Source organism: Alosa sapidissima, chromosome 14 (genome assembly GCF_018492685.1).
Source record: "Alosa sapidissima isolate fAloSap1 chromosome 14, fAloSap1.pri, whole genome shotgun sequence".
NCBI lineage: Eukaryota > Metazoa > Chordata > Actinopteri > Clupeiformes > Clupeidae > Alosa > Alosa sapidissima.
Window position 1 is genome coordinate 36,717,674 of NC_055970.1, and position 16,954 is coordinate 36,734,627.

Below are 16,954 nucleotides of genomic sequence, written 5' to 3' on the forward strand. Positions count from 1 at the left end.
AGGAAAAAAGTGAGATTTTAGACAAATTTCAAAATCTGTCAATTATTGTCCAAATTACTTTAATTTCACATCTATATATGTGAAACGCATTAATTATGGCAACAAAAATGAAAAAAAAATTGGTCTGATTTTTTTCTGAATTTTCAGATTTTTTTTAATTTTCGCCGTCAGGATGAGAGAAAGTTTTTTTTTTGCAAATTTGAAAATCGGTCAGATATTGTCCAAATTATTTTTTATTTCAGTAGTCCAACCAGGATATTGTCATTTAAAAAGTGAAGTTGCATCCCTCAACTGTTGTTGATGTGTTTTGTCATGTCATGTTGTGTTTTGAACTGATGCACCACCCTCCATCTATTTACTAATCACGAAGTCAGTAGTGTTTCACCATCCGCGTGTGCAACCTCGAGTCAGGGGGAGGGGGCGGGGATACACCGCTCTTCAGTATTTTGAAAGTGATTGCAGTACCAGTTTTGGCCACAATCTTACATATGTTTCCTTTAAGGTCCGGGTTCAGGAAAAAAGTGAGATTTTAGACAAATTTCAAAATCTGTCAATTATTGTCCAAATTACTTTAATTTCACATCTATATATGTGAAACGCATTAATTATGGCAACAAAAATGAAAAAAAAATTGGTCTGATTTTTTTCTGAATTTTCAGATTTTTTTTAATTTTCGCCGTCAGGATGAGAGAAAGTTTTTTTTTTGCAAATTTGAAAATCGGTCAGATATTGTCCAAATTATTTTTTATTTCAGTAGTCCAACCAGGATATTGTCATTTAAAAAGTGAAGTTGCAGCCCTCAACTGTTGTTGATGTTGTGTTTTGTCATGTCATGTTGTGTTTTGAACTGATGCGCCACCCTCCATCTATTTACTAATCACGAAGTCAGTAGTGTTTCACCATCCGCGTGTGCAACCTCGAGTCAGGGGGAGGGGGCGGGGATACACCGCTCTTCAGTATTTTGAAAGTGATTGCAGTACCAGTTTTGGCCACAATCTTACATATGGTTCCTTTAAGGTCCGGGTTCAGGAAAAAAGTGAGATTTTAGACAAATTTCAAAATCTGTCAATTATTGTCCAAATTACTTTAATTTCACATCTATATATGTGAAATGCATTAATTATGGCAACAAAAATGAAATAAAATTGGTCTGATTTTTTTCTTACTTTTCAGATTTTTTTAGTTTTCGCGGTCAGGATGAGAGTTTTTTTTTTTAAATTTAAAAATCTGTCAGATGTCCAAATTATTTTTTATTTCATGTGTAGACATGTGAAATGGATGAACTATCGCAAAAAAAGTGAAAAAGTGATTTTTTTCTGACTTTTCAGATTTTTCTTAATTTTCGCCGTCAGGATGAGAGAAAGTTTTTTTTTTGCAAATTTGAAAATCGGTCAGATATTGTCCAAATTATATTTTATTTCAGTAGTCCAACCAGTATATTGTCATTTAAAAAGTGAAGTTGCAGCCCTCAACTGTTGTTGATGTTGTGTTTTGTCATGTCATGTTGTGTTTTGAACTGATGCGCCACCCTCCATCTATTTACTAATCACGAAGTCAGTAGTGTTTCACCATCCGCGTGTGCAACCTCGAGTCAGGGGGAGGGGGCGGGGATACACCGCTCTTCAGTATTTTGAAAGTGATTGCAGTACCAGTTTTGGCCACAATCTTACATATGTTTCCTTTAAGGTCCGGGTTCAGGAAAAAAGTGAGATTTTAGACAAATTTCAAAATCTGTCAATTATTGTCCAAATTACTTTAATTTCACATCTATATATGTGAAACGCATTAATTATGGCAACAAAAATGAAAAAAAAATTGGTCTGATTTTTTTCTGAATTTTCAGATTTTTTTTAATTTTCGCCGTCAGGATGAGAGAAAGTTTTTTTTTTGCAAATTTGAAAATCGGTCAGATATTGTCCAAATTATTTTTTATTTCAGTAGTCCAACCAGGATATTGTCATTTAAAAAGTGAAGTTGCATCCCTCAACTGTTGTTGATGTGTTTTGTCATGTCATGTTGTGTTTTGAACTGATGCACCACCCTCCATCTATTTACTAATCACGAAGTCAGTAGTGTTTCACCATCCGCGTGTGCAACCTCGAGTCAGGGGGAGGGGGCGGGGATACACCGCTCTTCAGTATTTTGAAAGTGATTGCAGTACCAGTTTTGGCCACAATCTTACATATGTTTCCTTTAAGGTCCGGGTTCAGGAAAAAAGTGAGATTTTAGACAAATTTCAAAATCTGTCAATTATTGTCCAAATTACTTTAATTTCACATCTATATATGTGAAACGCATTAATTATGGCAACAAAAATGAAAAAAAAATTGGTCTGATTTTTTTCTGAATTTTCAGATTTTTTTTAATTTTCGCCGTCAGGATGAGAGAAAGTTTTTTTTTTGCAAATTTGAAAATCGGTCAGATATTGTCCAAATTATTTTTTATTTCAGTAGTCCAACCAGGATATTGTCATTTAAAAAGTGAAGTTGCAGCCCTCAACTGTTGTTGATGTTGTGTTTTGTCATGTCATGTTGTGTTTTGAACTGATGCGCCACCCTCCATCTATTTACTAATCACGAAGTCAGTAGTGTTTCACCATCCGCGTGTGCAACCTCGAGTCAGGGGGAGGGGGCGGGGATACACCGCTCTTCAGTATTTTGAAAGTGATTGCAGTACCAGTTTTGGCCACAATCTTACATATGGTTCCTTTAAGGTCCGGGTTCAGGAAAAAAGTAAGATTTTAGACAAATTTCAAAATCTGTCAATTATTGTCCAAATTACTTTAATTTCACATCTATATATGTGAAATGCATTAATTATGGCAACAAAAATGAAATAAAATTGGTCTGATTTTTTTCTTACTTTTCAGATTTTTTTAGTTTTCGCGGTCAGGATGAGAGTTTTTTTTTTTAAATTTAAAAATCTGTCAGATGTCCAAATTATTTTTTATTTCATGTGTAGACATGTGAAATGGATGAACTATCGCAAAAAAAGTGAAAAAGTGATTTTTTTCTGACTTTTCAGATTTTTCTTAATTTTCGCCGTCAGGATGAGAGAAAGTTTTTTTTTTGCAAATTTGAAAATCGGTCAGATATTGTCCAAATTATATTTTATTTCAGTAGTCCAACCAGTATATTGTCATTTAAAAAGTGAAGTTGCAGCCCTCAACTGTTGTTGATGTTGTGTTTTGTCATGTCATGTTGTGTTTTGAACTGATGCGCCACCCTCCATCTATTTACTAATCACGAAGTCAGTAGTGTTTCACCATCCGCGTGTGCAACCTCGAGTCAGGGGGAGGGGGCGGGGATACACCGCTCTTCAGTATTTTGAAAGTGATTGCAGTACCAGTTTTGGCCACAATCTTACATATGTTTCCTTTAAGGTCCGGGTTCAGGAAAAAAGTGAGATTTTAGACAAATTTCAAAATCTGTCAATTATTGTCCAAATTACTTTAATTTCACATCTATATATGTGAAACGCATTAATTATGGCAACAAAAATGAAAAAAAAATTGGTCTGATTTTTTTCTGACTTTTCAGATTTTTTTTAATTTTCGCCGTCAGGATGAGAGAAAGTTTTTTTTTTGCAAATTTGAAAATCGGTCAGATATTGTCCAAATTATTTTTTATTTCAGTAGTCCAACCAGGATATTGTCATTTAAAAAGTGAAGTTGCAGCCCTCAACTGTTGTTGATGTTGTGTTTTGTCATGTCATGTTGTGTTTTGAACTGATGCGCCACCCTCCATCTATTTACTAATCACGAAGTCAGTAGTGTTTCACCATCCGCGTGTGCAACCTCGAGTCAGGGGGAGGGGGCGGGGATACACCGCTCTTCAGTATTTTGAAAGTGATTGCAGTACCAGTTTTGGCCACAATCTTACATATGGTTCCTTTAAGGTCCGGGTTCAGGAAAAAAGTAAGATTTTAGACAAATTTCAAAATCTGTCAATTATTGTCCAAATTACTTTAATTTCACATCTATATATGTGAAATGCATTAATTATGGCAACAAAAATGAAATAAAATTGGTCTGATTTTTTTCTTACTTTTCAGATTTTTTTAGTTTTCGCGGTCAGGATGAGAGTTTTTTTTTTTAAATTTAAAAATCTGTCAGATGTCCAAATTATTTTTTATTTCATGTGTAGACATGTGAAATGGATGAACTATCGCAAAAAAAGTGAAAAAGTGATTTTTTTCTGACTTTTCAGATTTTTCTTAATTTTCGCCGTCAGGATGAGAGAAAGTTTTTTTTTTGCAAATTTGAAAATCGGTCAGATATTGTCCAAATTATATTTTATTTCAGTAGTCCAACCAGTATATTGTCATTTAAAAAGTGAAGTTGCAGCCCTCAACTGTTGTTGATGTTGTGTTTTGTCATGTCATGTTGTGTTTTGAACTGATGCGCCACCCTCCATCTATTTACTAATCACGAAGTCAGTAGTGTTTCACCATCCGCGTGTGCAACCTCGAGTCAGGGGGAGGGGGCGGGGATACACCGCTCTTCAGTATTTTGAAAGTGATTGCAGTACCAGTTTTGGCCACAATCTTACATATGTTTCCTTTAAGGTCCGGGTTCAGGAAAAAAGTGAGATTTTAGACAAATTTCAAAATCTGTCAATTATTGTCCAAATTACTTTAATTTCACATCTATATATGTGAAACGCATTAATTATGGCAACAAAAATGAAAAAAAAATTGGTCTGATTTTTTTCTGACTTTTCAGATTTTTTTTAATTTTCGCCGTCAGGATGAGAGAAAGTTTTTTTTTTGCAAATTTGAAAATCGGTCAGATATTGTCCAAATTATTTTTTATTTCAGTAGTCCAACCAGGATATTGTCATTTAAAAAGTGAAGTTGCAGCCCTCAACTGTTGTTGATGTTGTGTTTTGTCATGTCATGTTGTGTTTTGAACTGATGCGCCACCCTCCATCTATTTACTAATCACGAAGTCAGTAGTGTTTCACCATCCGCGTGTGCAACCTCGAGTCAGGGGGAGGGGGCGGGGATACACCGCTCTTCAGTATTTTGAAAGTGATTGCAGTACCAGTTTTGGCCACAATCTTACATATGTTTCCTTTAAGGTCCGGGTTCAGGAAAAAAGTGAGATTTTAGACAAATTTCAAAATCTGTCAATTATTGTCCAAATTACTTTAATTTCACATCTATATATGTGAAACGCATTAATTATGGCAACAAAAATGAAATAAAATTGGTCTGATTTTTTTCTTACTTTTCAGATTTTTTCAGTTTTCGCGGTCAGGATGAGAGACAGAGTTTTTAACAAATTTAAAAATCTGTCAATCAGGGGCGGTTTTAGGGGCAAGGCCAAAGGGGCTCGGACCCATCTGAAATCTCATTGGCCCCTGACTGGACCCTTTACCGTCAATCATGCACCTTCCAAACAACTGGTGGCCGTAATGCACCTATGAAGCCTGAAAGCTAAAGCACACAGTGAACTGTAAAGGAAAGAATACATTTGGCTTGTGTGTCTCTGTTAACCCTTTCGTGCCCGTGCCGAACATTCCATTTTTGGTGCTCGATGACCTCCTTACACAAAAAACCTTATTTCTTGAGTATAATACATACCATCAATGGAATATACATACCATTGTAATCAGAAGGGTCAGTTCTATCAAATGATGTAAAATACACATGGTAATGTTGATATAGTAATAAACAGTCTTTGAAAATCCTCTCCAAATGTATACCGAAAAATGTTCGTTCAGCAAGTTGTGGGCTATTTAACAAAAAATACTGAATTGGAATATCATTAACCTTTCAAAAGTTATGAAAAATTAAGTGATAAGTGTAAAAAAATGCAAGAAACGGGATTTAGAATGTTGACAGAATTCACATTCTCTTTCTCACCAAAACATAAAAGTATACATAAAAAGTAATAATGAAGTCAGACACAAGGGTTTAGATTTATTTGGTCCATAAGAATAAACCATTTATTTGTATATAAGCAAATGCTACAGTCAATAATAATGATATATAAACGAAAAACATGTACCTTACCAGTAATACAGGAAGTAAGTATACTGTATATTTATTGAAGATCAATTCAGAAGACATAGAATACATTTGATTCAACAGATACAACTTCCTTATATAAATTAGTGTAATATGAAAATGATATACATCTATAAAATGTATTATTTATGAAAAGCTAGGAATACAATCAACTTCAACATCACTCAAAAATCAATGTGTCTATAAACATTTGAAAGTGGATTACATAGAACAAGCCTGTTGAGAATAAACACATACACACATATAAACACAAACTCACAAACACACACACACACACACACACACACACACACACACACACACAGAGAGGAGGATAGGGAAAGGTGGGGTGGGGAACCTGAAGGTTAACAGAGGACCTATGACTCATAACGAAACGCATCCCCTTCTGTAGAATGCCAAATCTGACAGCAATTTTGTTTACCAAAAAAGCAGTCACCTACCGCTAAACTCCAGGCCATACAAGCTACTTTAGTGTTATTATGTATTGTTTTTATAACAAAGCCAACAATTTTTCTTTGGCTGCTGCTGTACAGGAATATTTACTTGATGAAAAGATGACAGAAAAGTAGTTGGAGCAGCTGAAGGCGAGGCTGAAATTTCGACGGAAATGCCTGACCCATGTCAATGATCAATCCCAGAAAACTGTGAAACTCTTCTGGGGTCTCTTCGTCCCATGCCCCTGCACTGTGTGTTTGCATACAACGGCCTACTAAGCACAACCTCCCACCCGTTCCGGTTGGTAAAACCACATATGCCTGGGACAACAACATAAAAATCAACATAACAAGTCTATTTCACAGTGTTTTAGAGGCAGTCTACACCACCCTACGCACGTCACCTAAATCTATACCTTCTTCCTCCATCCTCACATGGTCTTCAACATTGTGAGCGCAAGCTCATCAGCAGTCAGCTACCTCTTCAGGCCTGCAAGGAGGTCTGTGTAGGTCTTGTCATCCTCCATCCTAAATAACAGTAAAATCATACAAATGTAATACATTTATTGATTAAAAAAATAAAATCACAAAACTACAGATGTGTGCGTGTGTGCATATACATACACAAGAAGAGGTAGCCTAAACTATTGAAGCATTTTGAGTAACTCAAAAATATTTAGAATATTTAGAAGTATGAAAAGTCATTTTATTACACATGGGTTTTAGCTACCCTAAATCTGATTGCCTGGCTGGCATTAAGATAAAGACAGATTACATTTCACCTAGTAACTAACTGCTTAAATGCAATATTGACATTTCTGAAATAATATGTGATTTCACATCATGTTTGCTATAAAACTACATATTGAGAAGAGTAGAATATCAAGTCATGCCATCTTAGAAAATGTTGAGACAAGCACGTCTGATGTTTGTCATTTAGAAGCAAGGTAAAACAGTTCACTAAAAACTGCCTAGCGAGGTAACAACCCCGATGAGAGGCAATACGCAATTAGCACTACATTTCTGACAGAATCCGTGATTTCACATCTTGTTTTCTACAACTACATATTGAAAGGAGTAAAAATATCGCTCAACTTATTTCATGTAAGAGAACGCAACTTAGAAACGCGGCGCCCATTGATTTATTCAGCTTTGGTATGCTATACTGACTTGCCAATATAATGCTTGTCTAGCAAACAAATTGGTACTAGAAAACAAACTTACTTACAGGTTACATACTAACAGGTTTTTAAATGAAATTATCAAATGAAAATAACTGATATAAAAAGCAAACGAGAATACTGCAAGCAGTTCAGAGTAATGCAGCTAGCTAAAGTTACATGACGATGCACTTAGCCCCCGCTATGCCATAATGTTGACGCTGATGAGAAAGCATATTACTGTCAAATAACATGATTTTCTGACTACAAATTAACCATAACTAGAAAAGATGTAAAATATATATTACCTCAGTTTATTCAGCTGTGTGGTTTCCAGTCAAGGTAAACTCCAACGAAGTGCAGGTGGCATCTGGCGGTCCATGTTAAAATGTACGACTGAAGTGAAAAGTTTTTTTCACAACTCATCTTCAAGTATCCAAAACATTTCGCGCCATAAACCCATTAACCAATCATATCAAATTGAAGCTTATGTTGTCAGCATTACGGGGAAGATTTCAGAAATAAAATCAGTCATTGGACAGCTGAGATATTAGATGATTGGTCATCGTTAAAATTTTAACGAAATTAGAACGGTCGGGCTTGTAAGGGCTAATGTGAAGAAAGGATATATTTGGCTAACGGAAGTATCAGCTAACGTGAAGAACCGATACATTTGGCTAAGTATCAGCTAAAATTCTAACATGAAGAAGAACCGATTGCAGCCTTTCATCCTCCACAGAAATTTCTTGGTGAGTCACAAATCTCTCTGTTGGTTATCATCATTATGTAAAAGGGACGTTATTTTTCGCTATCCCAATATGTTAAGTTTTTCAATTAAATTACGAAGCAGCATCAAGCTTGCAGTGAACTGTTAACCTACTTAGGCAGTGAACTGTTAACATTAACTTAACTTTAGGTTACTTGAGTTGAAGTTTTATTATTATTCATTGTTATCATGCTGATAGATTTTATGTAAGGTAATGTATGAAGTGTTTAAAATGGTGTTGTATGAAATGCAGAGAAATGGACATCCTGTTTGTTTGGGGTCCGAAATTAATAATATTACATGCGCTTGTGCACCTTACCTAATGTAAATAACGTTCGATTTTTTTTGCATTAGGAAAAAGTTTGGCAGCTGCTAACATGAGAATATATGCCTAATAGCTAACGCATTGTAGTTAATGTGAGCTATCATTGCAAAGTTATTAACCACTATTCTGAGTTTATTTAATTCATGGGCTTCGCATAAATTCTGTCTCAAAGTGTTAGGACAAGGAGAGTTTCATTGAGATAAATTGGTTAAATTTTCTACTCTATTCGCTCAATCTTTATATGATTTAAAAAAAAAACAATAACTGGTTTTACAGTTGCCAGACGACTGTATACAAGCATGGATTTTGTGACACGCATTGGTGTTTCACCTACAGACTGGGATGGCGCAGGAGCTGGTGACTTCAACCCACAGTCTTCAGAACCACCAGTCACCAAGCATAGCTGCTCCTAATGGTACGATGCTATTTCCTATTGCCACTACAGTGAGCATATTTTGTCATTCATTTTAGAAACGCCAAGCTGACAGTGGGTTATGAAAGTTAATAACAATTAAGTTTCTCAAACTTGTTTCACTTTCTTCTCTCCAGACTTTTCCCTTTCTAGAACAGATGGTTCTGTACAACTTCTCCTAAACTGGTATTCGGCAAGATGCAGCACGGAAATAGGAAGAGGCCCCTCAATGACATGATACAAAGACTTCAAATGGTAGGAATATTCCATCTTTAGTGTTTTGCTACCCCTTCCGTATTTGTTTCTCTTTCAAATGACCCATTGTCAGTCTTCAAATCAGAATCAGGCTTTTCTAACTGGAAGCAAGACGGTGGCTTTAAAGACCATTCCATATCAAACCATTGTAAAAATAGTTGTTGAACAAATTGTGTAAATATGATGTAGTTGTTGCTCATGCTATGTGTGTGTGGACTGTGCGTGTGTTTTTATTTTAATGTACGCAAACTGGCAGTGAAAGTAGTTTCTCTTATATCAACAAAAGGGGAAAGAGTTAAAGTAAAACTTGTTTAATTGAACGAAAAATGTGTGTATGATGATATATGATTTGTGTTTAAAAATGTATTTCCAATGAAGTGTCTATAATATTTTAGTTTTATATTGTGTTTTCAATGCACATTATAAATAAATGGGAAAATTGTTTAAGAATTGTATTGGCTTTTGTGGTTTTTTTTAGCATTTAGCATTCAAGTATTTGAACTTGGACTTAGCCTAAAAGGACTTTGGGTATACTTCGTATAGTCCTGCATATCATGTAGACTACGTGCCTCTGCCTTACTGAACAAGGGATTTTGAGTATGTTCTGTGTATGGATGTTGACCGGTTCTTGTCCCTTTGTAGCCCCTGTCAAAATCCTAGAACCACCACTGCCCTAAGTCAGTCAACAGGCTAAACTAAAAATACCGGAGAAATGTCAATAGCGACCTAGCCATTTAACCCATAAAGGTTTTTGAAGTTCCGCAACAATTGAAGGTTCTAAAATTCTACTCCTTTAAGGGTTAAGTGTGTCAAAATAAAAGTCTGGTGTTTATGTATCCACTAACGCTGTATAATTTCATGTATGAAAGTTGTACTGTAGCAGATGTCTCTTTAAGAATTGCGGCCGGCCGTGGCCTTTACAGGAGAATATAGAACGGCCGTCAGTATAGCCATGGGTTAAAACCATACTGATTTCAAGATTCTTGGAATGTTTTTACCATATTATTGCAATGATATTGCAATGTTATTTGCAATATTATTACGTACTTATTACAGGGTTGTTGGAATCCCAACCTTATTTCAAAGTCCTTCTGATGTTTTAGCCATAGTTTGCTACCATAACTTAAACTTAACCTCAGACTTATTTGCTGGTTACAATAACTAGGTCAATAGATTTCACTGTGTCTAGTTCTCGATACTTTGTACAATAAGATTAATATTTTGATACGACAGTCAATGGGTTTGCAATTCTGAGTACCGTTTTGGTCAGTCTCTATTGTTTTTCGGTGGTGAGCGACGCAGAGACAGGCACTGCAAAGCAACCCGACGCAGAACAATAAAATGGTCACGACGCCGTAGGAGTGGCGGCGTAGCTACGCTGTTGAGTTGACGAGGAAGCATGTTGAGCACCACCTTTTCACCACCATAATGCTTGGTATCCCCTGTGTCTTTGTCGCTCACCACCGGCCGATGATTTCGTATGGCCGAAATGGTATTCTACTCAGAATGGGAAATCCCATAGACTGTCGTGCCAAAATATTAATCTCATGTTTACTATGTTGAAGCCAGTTCAAATCTGTCTAGGTCAGAATGAGTCAGGTAAAGAGTGTTTTGCACAGTATGTTCCTATTAAACAGACAATTAATTCTCTATTCCATTACCAATCAGTGCATGAACAATATAAGCAAGTACACTCCAGTATTGATTCTAAGAATATTCTTATGTGTGGGATGGCAAAAACATGGCTGAGAATGTGCTCTTCCAGACTGAGAGCTCATCACTGAGCTTGATCGTGTATCAGGATGCATTTGACCCACTAGGATCTGGAAAGAAAAAACAAGATATTTGTGGTGCTTGTAACGCTTGCAGATTTAATGCCACATAACAGATCCAGCACTGATCAAATGCAACTTGTTCTTCTCTGATCACGATTTTAAGTATTTTGGTCAAGACTTGGATATGGGAACCCTCGTCAATGACCTTAAAGATCTTGAGCTCAATCTAACTCTGTCTAATGGAAAGGTCTACAAGAGAACTCAGGTGACAACTTGGGTTCACATAGCATAGAAGGCTTTGTGGAGAACTTCAGCAGGAGTTCACACTTCTGCAGCTATTGTGATATCAGCAGAGAAGCGTTCCATTCAGATCCTCTTATCCAGGTCACAAAATGCACAGTGCAGTCATACAATGCAGTCATACAATTGAGCAGTGAAGGGCAGTCTTACATCTAGTGGAGGTGTTAAAATTTGACTCTGTGTTTAATACGCTCAAATACATCCATGTATATCAGTCAGGGTTGACTCCATGTCTTGGCCATGATCTTTTTGAAGGCTAAAATGTTTAGCTATCTTGAGTTATTCGACGAATAAATCAGTTCAAGTATCTTGGTAGGGATGCTAATGACAAACCGTGTGAGGTTAATCCAGGGGACATGCTGTGCAGAATTGGTATTTTCTGAGAATGTTGCCTGTTTTGATCGGAGACAAAGTACAAAATCCAGGTGACAACCAAAGTATGGCTGTTGGCCAGATAGCATACCTAAGAGTTCTGATTGATGAATTGCCGAATCTAAACCTTTCCTGACAACCCACTAAAGTCATTATCCTGAGCGCATTCTCCAATATGGGCCACTTATTAAGATTTCAGAGCAAACACACATATTTTAAGCAGTGTTTGAAAAAATTTGGCAACTTTAAGAATCCATGTTCTACTCTTGCAGAGAGACATCAGGCCTTTCTGAGTGTTGGTACCTTCCTCCCTCCATGTGTTTCCGTGGAGAGGGGCACACAGTTTTTCTCAGAAGACTACAATGATGTAATCAGAAGTAATTGTTCATGTAATTCAAAAGAAAATAGCCTTTTCTTTTCACGATATATATACGCCCATTTTGAGCTGCTCACAGACATCAATGTGCTTCGTAGCTTGGAACTTAATATGGAGGAATGTGGAAGAGCAATCACAGATTACTTCAGGGGTACAAAAGGGTTCATGCTACGTTTTAGACATATGCAGTAGAAAGACCTGTACAAATGGTTACCCTTTAAATTTGGAATGCCAAATCTATTTAGCATTTTGACTGTAGCTACTTCAGAAGCCTACCCCATTGGCTTCTAGGTTACTCTCAACGACCTGTAGTGTGTTTATATCTTTTCTTCTTTAAAATCTTATTATGGTAGGCATGATGTATTTGTTCCCTACAGATGTCTGCTACTGCAGCTGACGTTGAGACAACTCTCAGTCTTCCACTTGCAGGACGACTGAGGGTTGTCTCAACGTCAATACTGCCTCGCCTGATACTGCCTGGTTTACATACATTTCATTTAGATTCATTTATATATATCATATTGGCCATTTATCTCGAGTTTACAAACGTTTTCACAAGGTAAAATGTATTCCCATGTTGAAGGCCATGAGGGCCGTGTTAATCTCTGAGGGCATCACACCAACATTTGCCACGGGACTTGCAGCTGTGTTTGCAATCTACTACATATTCAACCTTCATTATCAAGTTGAGGCAGCCTGCACTCTGGAATTAATTCAGAGGTAAACCCCTTTTATTCCTTGTCATTATTATTTGAATAATTCCAAATTAATGTGTTTGTATTTTTTGCATAAAATGGTATAAGTGACAGCAGTGGCGGATCTAGGATTTTTCTGAGACAGGGGTCACAAAGGGGCCACGTTATACACTGAGGGGCAAAGAACCCGTCAACATCCATACACAGAAAATCCCTTGTTCAGTAGTCTACGTGATATGCAGGACTATAAGTCCTTTTAGGCAAGTCCCTCCACTCAACGGCCATATTGCAACGCTTTTTTGGCACTCATCGGGCATCCTATTTGGCAGAAATGTGCGTGCGCCCTTCACGACACCCTTCACGACACCAATCATATCATCAATCATGGAGCAACAGCGGCAAGTTCACAACACATGATTGGCACGATGTCTTCACATCACACCACATATTTGGCTCAATGTATTAACATGTATAAGTTTTGCCAAGGAAGGTGTGGGATATGTGTAGACAACGGCCATATTGGCGTTACAAACTAGCCCCATGCATTTCTATGGATGATTTTTTGAGTGCTGTCCTCAATAGAAAGTCTCTGGTATACCCACTTAAAAAGCATCACCATCTCAGTATACCCACTTAAAACAGACAAGGATAGGTATTCATATTTGGGGTTGATCACAGTATACCCACTACAGCTAACTAGACTACACCACAGCAGTAAGGTGCATACATTTCACCAGTCTTACCTTGTTCAAATACTTGAATGCTAAATGCTTAAAAAACAAAAAAGCCAATACAATTCTTAACAATGTTCCCATTTATTTATAATTTGCATTGAAAACACAATATAAAACTAAAATATATTAGACACTTCAGTGGAAATACATTTCTTTTAAACAGAAATCATACATCATCATACACACATTTTTCGTTCAATTAAACAAGTTTTACTTTAACTCTTTCCCCTTTTGTTGATAAGAGAAACCACTTTCACTGCCAGTTTGCGTAAAAATGAAAACAAACACACACACACATAGCATGAGGAAAAACTACATCATATTTACACAATATTTTCAACGACTATTTTTACAATGGTTTGATTTAGAATGCCACCGTCTTGCTTGTTAGAACAGCCTGATTCTGATTTGAAGACTGACAATGGGTCATTTGAAAGCGTAAAAATTACGGAAGGGGTAGCAAAACACTAAAGATGGAATATTCCTACCATTTGAAGTCTTTGTATCAGAAGTCATTGAGTGGCCTCTTCCTATTTCCGTGCTGCATCTTGCGGAATACCAGTTTAGGAGAGGTTGTACAGAACCATCTGCTCTAGAATGGGAAATGTCTGGAGAGAAGAAAATGAAACAAGTTTGAGTAACTTAATTGTTATTAACTTTCATAACCTACTGGTTCTAAACCTGGCGTTTCTAAAATGAATGACAAAATATGCTCACTGTAGTTGCAATAGGAAATAGCATCATACCATTTTGTAGGGATGTGCCGAGCGAGGCTTTTGAAACAGTGGCGCTTCTACAGCCAAACTGGTTTGATGCTTCGAAGCTTTTGACACACTACTCCACAACGCCATCTGGTGGTAAATAAAAATCCCTACACCAACAATACAGACATGAATTTGCAGAAATGCATGAATACTCAAATACAAATGTTTTTATTTCAGAAGATGATATATTCTGCTGTGCTGGCGCTTAATCGGCTCTTTTTTACCTAAGACATCACCAGCTTTGGAAAATGTATGTTTAAAAATGTGAACTTTAGTAGCTATCTGCCTGCACCTGTCGTACTTGAACCCGCAAAAAGTAGGCTACTATCCCGGATCGGGAGTCGAGCGTGCAGTCAACCGAGCTAAAAGCTCCTTCATAGGCACTATTCTTGACGTTGTTAAGGCTACTAATGTAGGCCTAGCATACTGGCTAAAGTTACATTCATATGTGGAACAGATGTGCCCGTAAGAGCCTGATATATACTGGTCAGAGCATGAAGATGTTATACATTATGTATATAATTATTTCATGCATTAACAGTTTACTTATTTGGGTGAGTCTCTGCTGTGTTTTGATACCTGCATGACCAGTCAGGTGTTACTGTGTTAATGAAATTAAATCAATCAATCAATTGTCGTGAATAGAACATTACAACGCTGTACTTCACCCCAACGATATAGCTAAATGCCTGGGGTGCTTGGAATAGTGGGCTGCAAGCAAGGTGTACTTGCGCCTTCCCGCAGGCTGTAGCGAGGTGTACTTGCACATTCCACTCATTTTCCATGGCACCGTGCGCCTTTACGAATCAACATAAGGCTATATATCACCTAATATTTGGTCTGCCTAAACATAACAAATATGCACTAAGGCAAAAGGCATTTATGCGGTATACATAATTAATATCACAACTGACTTTAACGGTCAATATGTCAAACGTGCAGACGTTATGCAATAATATAAATAAGTAATAACAACATCACTGTTTCTAAGTAATAACAACATTACTGTTTCTATTACAGCTTTATAAACTGTCAAATGGTTTGGGACAACAAAATGCGCATTCTCAATGTAACGAGATTGCCCGGCAGTGTGCATATGATGCACATATTTTCAACAGCAGCCTATGAACAACACCAAGAAAGGGCAAGCGACAAATCGACTTGACTGAGCCCCTTTTCCCTCAGTCACAAGGCCTTGGAGGACTGTTTTAGCCTATTTCTGTCCTGATGTTGCTGATCTAGCAGGCAGGGGGTGTATTTCGCAAAGCCATTATTGCTTAAGTGGTAACCATTTCCGTTGACTGAATATAAGGGAATTTACCTTATATGTTTCGTATATAAAGCCACATTTTTCCTCCATTTTTCCTCCATTGTACTACAACTAGAAAGATGATTCACATGACAGGTTACGCTTTAATGTAGGCCAGAATGAAGGCAGAAATGAGTAGGCCAAGTATGCCATACTATTGTAGCCTATATAGACAACACAAACGTTATAGCACAACTTCTGTATGCTGTTTTTTTGTATTATTGTTTTATCAAGACTTTGGTTATATGGTCCATTTCGTAAGAGTTCCCTATTCATGGCTTTCATAAGTTCCAGTATAGGAGTATTAATTAAGCACCATACATTCATAATCTAGGCACGTGTGGAAAGGGATATAATAAAACCCATCAATAGACAAACTATATGATAGCATACCGTGATAGTGTTTACTTCGGCTACATAAGAAGCAACAGCGTCGAATGAAAACGTAGGATGGCCTATTTGATACACAAACAAGCGGTGTACAACGTTAACAAATGGGTTAAATAAAAACAGGAGCATATTTGTTAGCTTTAACTTAAATGTGAATGGTACATTACATACAATGTAATAAATCAATGCAGTCTGCATTCATAATTTTAGGTGCTGTATTTTATACACCTGTGGAACGTGACCTGATGTTTACTTGAACCAGAGCGTCAATATCTGTCACGTCTGTAATTACGTTAACGTTCCAGTTAATCCGAGACACGACAAGTAAAAACATCGTTTTTTTATGCACTGGTCAATTTCGACATTATTGGCTAATTAACCTTGGCATGTATTCTTTCACACTACTACAACAACATATCTGATTTACACATTTAGGTGTTTATTTCATTACCTTTTGTCTACTCGCGCCTGAATATTTCTCCCAAATTCACTAAAAGTTAAGTTCTAACGTTTCATGCTGTACCGTGTTGGTGATAGGAAACATATCATGTTTAGTACCATTGGAAAGTTTTCTGCATTATTTCTTGCATGACGTAGTGTAAACTAAATATGGACACTTTCTTTGTATCCGCAACCAATCATAGAAAGTTGGCAGGTGTACAAACAGACAGGCCACACACATAAATAAACTGTTATCACCACACTGGTCTGATCTGGGTCCTCATTAGAAGTATTTAAGTATGTATTCAGAAGTATGTTTCCTAACTGCATTTAGGAAAAAATCCTATCTTAAGATAGGAATTTGGTCATTACAGAACCAGCCTAACTCAAGTATTTCCTAACTTAGGAATCAT